Genomic DNA, 4,381 nt, shown 5'->3' on the forward strand with positions numbered 1-4,381 from the left:
ATATGACACGTGTAATAACACTGATTGTTAAATAAAGTTCAACTTTCGTTTGAAATATATACTTAAATGTAATTGGCTGAAACAGCGTCTGTCACCGCCCGAAATACTTGGTCAAAGTCTTCCGCTGTTTAACTTAAGATTTCGAGGTGTGACAGAAGTATCCTACAAATCATGCTATAGGTGTTAAACAGTCATGTTAATAGATTGACGGGTTAAACCTCACAAACCCCATAAATTTTATAGTGTAAACACATAAATCTAAGCATAACATGTGTATTCATGTTGACACACAAAATCGTTCAGCATCTATAATTTTCATTGCATATTAATACTTTATAAATTTATACCCAAAAATAAAAATGAGTATTTAATAGTTCTTTTTAACTACGACACGCCATAAACACATTAAAAATACGATACAAATAAAACAAATCAACACATGAACACTCTAGGTTAACCCGGATGGTTTATTTTTTTCTTTTTATTATTATTATTATTATTATTATTATTATTATTATTATGTTACGTTTTGAGTTTACTCATTTATGTTTACGATTTAAAACCAATACCAACCGAGTTCACGTCGGCTCCCTGTCGCGACACTTGAGGTTTGTTTTTTTGTTGGCTCACCGTAAGTTTTGCTTTTTGTTATTTTAAATATGTTATTTTTTTGTATTAGGCGTCGGTGAATTCATTTTTGGTTTAGTTTCATCGTCGTAACCCGATACCGACCGAAATAGCGTCGGTTTGTCACAACATTGTGGGTGATTAATTTGTTTTTATTTTAAATGTGTTAAGTTCTTGTATTTGGCGTTGACGAATTTAGCTTTTCGGTTTATTTCCAGTGCCAACATGTAGTCGGTTGGCAGAACCCACGCGATACTATTGTATGTTTTTATTGTATGTTTTATTTTAGTCTGGGTTTAGTGTTGTCACCGTTACGAATTTAATCAATACCAACCGAATTCACGTCCCTATAACAAGTTTGAACCGGGTTAATATGTAATAGAATGGTTAAGAGTAAAAGGTTATAAAGGGGATTTTATTTAAATTAATATAAGTTACTGAGCCGTTAAAAGGAAAAAAAAAATAATTTTAGCAGAAGAAGAAGACAATAAGATAGAAATTGATTAGAAGAACACTCGTTGATCATCAGCTGACAGTGGTGACACCGGTCATGTGCCAACACTCACCAATAAATGTATGATCTCACACGTAGCCCTTATTAATTTCTCTTCACAGTCGGTAATCAAATGCATGCATGCAAATTATTAATTTGTTATCATGCTTCAACATATATATTAATAATAACTATATATATAGCGATTGAGCTCTCATGGGAACCTTGTATTTTTCTTGCAATTTTTTTATAGTTATTGTAGTGAATATAATGTGGAAACTGCAGATAGCACAAGGAGGGAGTCCATTGCTCCATTCTGTAAACGATCACCTGGGCCGTCAATACTAGGAGTTTGATCCGACGCTAGGCTCTCCTGAGGAACTCGCTGAAATTGAGAAACACCGAAGGACCTTCCATGATAATCGCTTTGAAAAGAAACACAGTTCCGATCTGCTTATGCGCACTCAGGTAATTTAACATGTTTTAGATCTGTTATAAATTTTGTTGTTACATATTTGTCATGGCCAGTTATCTTTTTCTTTTATTGAAAAACTGTAGTTTACAAAGGATGTTGTTTTCCCACCAAAAGTGAATGTAAAAGATGATGAAGGTATCACAGAGGATATAGTAACAAATGTGTTAAGAAGAGCTATTGGTTTTCATTCAATCCTTCAGGCAGATGATGGACATTGGCCCGGAGACTTTGGAGGCCCTATGTTTTTACTGCCTGCTCTGGTCAGTCTTATCTTCAATCTAGCCCGTTTTGACCCGACGCATTTTGTCTGTAGAAAGTATTTCATAATAAACATATTAATGACAATGTTTAATGAGTACTCAGGTATTTACTCTAACCGTTACTGGCACACTGAATGATGTTTTATCCAAAGAGCATATACGAGAGATGCGTCGTTATGTTTACAATCATCAGGCATGTATCTCCTATATAATTTATCTTTTATTGTGTTTTCAAGATTCATTGAGATTGTAATCATGCATATGTGTACAGAATAAAGATGGAGGTTGGGGTCTGCACATTGAGGGTCATAGCACCATGTTTGGTAGTACTTTGAACTATGTTACTTTGAGATTGCTCGGTGAAGGAGCCAACAATGGAGGAGGGGCGATGGAAAGGGGACGGAAGTGGATTTTGGACCATGGTGGTGCCACTTACATAACTTCATGGGGGAAGTTCTGGCTCTCGGTATAATTAATATTCACTTTTAGTTGATCTTGTTTATTTGAATCTATGTTACCTATATGATTATTGATCTTATATGTTGTTAATAATAGGTACTTGGTGTATTTGAGTGGTCTGGAAATAATCCTATCCCCCCTGAGATGTGGATCCTTCCATATTTCCTTCCGGTGCATCCCTGGTGAGTACGTGATTTGTCTTCATTATTATTAATTATGAAAATATAACTTACTTATGTTGCTTATATTTAATTCTGGTTTTCTGTTTTGAGAGTTCTCCTCCATTGTAATCACATTACTTAGTTAATTAATTCCATACTATTTTACAAAGCTTTTAGAAAAACATTTCAGGTAGGATGTGGTGTCATTGTAGAATGGTGTACCTTCCTATGTCATACTTATACGGGACGAGGTTTGTTGGACCTATCACATCCACAGTTCTAGCCTTGAGAAAGGAGTTGTTTGCTATTCCTATCATGATATAGATTGGAATGATGCACGAAACCGCTGTGCCAAGGTTTGTACATGTTCCATCAGGCATCCCAGATATAAACATACTAGCTAGCCTTGGATGTTGAATCAATTTTGTTGGATGTGATTTGTATACTTACTTAAATGTATGCTCACTAATATATTTGATGTTTTCGGCATAGAGAAAGGTAGCATTTTTCATTTGTTGTCAATGTCTAACTCGATATGATATATTGATATCTGTTATTATTTTGTGAACATGACAACCTGTTAGGGAAAACTCACGACTCCTATTAGTACCCTACTAACCAGTGGGAGTGCGCATGTATTCCATAAAAACTTCTTTCTTTTAGTATATACAGTATAACCCCAAGCGCACCCCATGGAATGTTGACACCAAACCCCATGAAAAGATAATTTAAAATGTACAAATGTAAGTTATAAGCTAAATGGCCATTAATCAATAAACAAGGACTATAAACTCATAAATACAAGTCAAGAAATTAACCATCAAACAGACTAACTAATTTAAGCCTAAGTATATTAAACAAATTAACCTAATATAATCAGTAATCAAATTAGGCAATTATGCAAAAACCGTGAAGTCCGGTTTGTTTAATCGGATTGGTGATATATGAGTGTATTTTTATATTGAAAATAGTAGCTTATGGATGTTTCTCTAGATGATGTAATAACTCGGTTTCAAAAAAATGAAAACCCCTAGAGAGCGATTGTAGGGATATTGTATTTTTATTATGTATTTGTCATATAATTTTGTATGTTTTTTTATTATGTGACCCAACCTGAATCAATCGATAAGCGCGGCTTACACCGGGCATGTGGCCTTCAAGGATCTGTTAATAGATAAATTTAAATCACTTGATTCCTCATATTACTAAGATAACAAATCTTATTTGCAGGAAGATCTCTACTACCCACACCCATACATCCAGGACATAGTTTGGGCAACTCTTAACAAGTTTGTGGAGCCCGTACTCATGAGATGGCCCGGGAAGAAGTTGAGAGAGAAGGCTCTTTGCACCGTTATGGAACATATTCATTACGAGGATCACAATACTCGCTATATTTGCATAGGGCCAGTAAACAAGGTAAATAACTTGCGGTTATTGTTATATGTTCAAAGGATTCTGATTTTAAACCTACATATTTTATTCAGATGTTAAATATGCTTTGCTGCTCGGTTGAAGACCCGAACTCAGAGGCTTTCAAGTTACACCTCCACGAATACCTGATTATCTGTGGCTTGCAGAAGATGGCATGAAATGCAGGTCTTGATCATTCTTTACAAGTTGTAGCTCTGTTTTACTCTTGACCTCGGTTGACTTTGCAGGGTTATAATGGTAGTCAAGTATGGGATACTTCACTTGCTGTTCAAGCAATTATTTCTACTAATCTCATCGATGAATTTAGCTCGACACTGAAGAAAGCGCACGTCTTTATAAGATGTCGAGGAGAACTCCTATTAAGCTTTTAGTAGTGTTTGCTTCTTTTTACTTGTTTCTTTCTTTTATATGAAGGTATTGGATAACAGTTATGGTGATCTTGATTATTGGTATGTTCACTTCCAACAGGGGG

At 35.0% G+C, this 4,381-nt stretch overlaps 1 pseudogene across 1 annotated transcript; it reads left to right on the plus strand.

Moving 5' to 3' along the window:
- Positions 1-1,114: 1,114 nt before the first annotated feature.
- Positions 1,115-4,358, plus strand: LOC143553524 (cycloartenol synthase 2-like; annotated as a pseudogene). Its single transcript, XR_013138844.1, has 10 exons — positions 1,115-1,588; positions 1,679-1,855; positions 1,959-2,048; positions 2,127-2,321; positions 2,411-2,500; positions 2,653-2,831; positions 3,706-3,894; positions 3,963-4,068; positions 4,130-4,250; positions 4,315-4,358. The product of XR_013138844.1 is annotated as a cycloartenol synthase 2-like (transcript).
- The last annotated feature ends 23 nt before the right edge of the window (positions 4,359-4,381 follow it).

Source organism: Bidens hawaiensis, unplaced genomic scaffold, assembly GCF_021521415.1.
Source record: "Bidens hawaiensis isolate Kalapana, Puna unplaced genomic scaffold, B.hawaiensis_p1.1 tig00017259_1, whole genome shotgun sequence".
NCBI lineage: Eukaryota > Viridiplantae > Streptophyta > Magnoliopsida > Asterales > Asteraceae > Bidens > Bidens hawaiensis.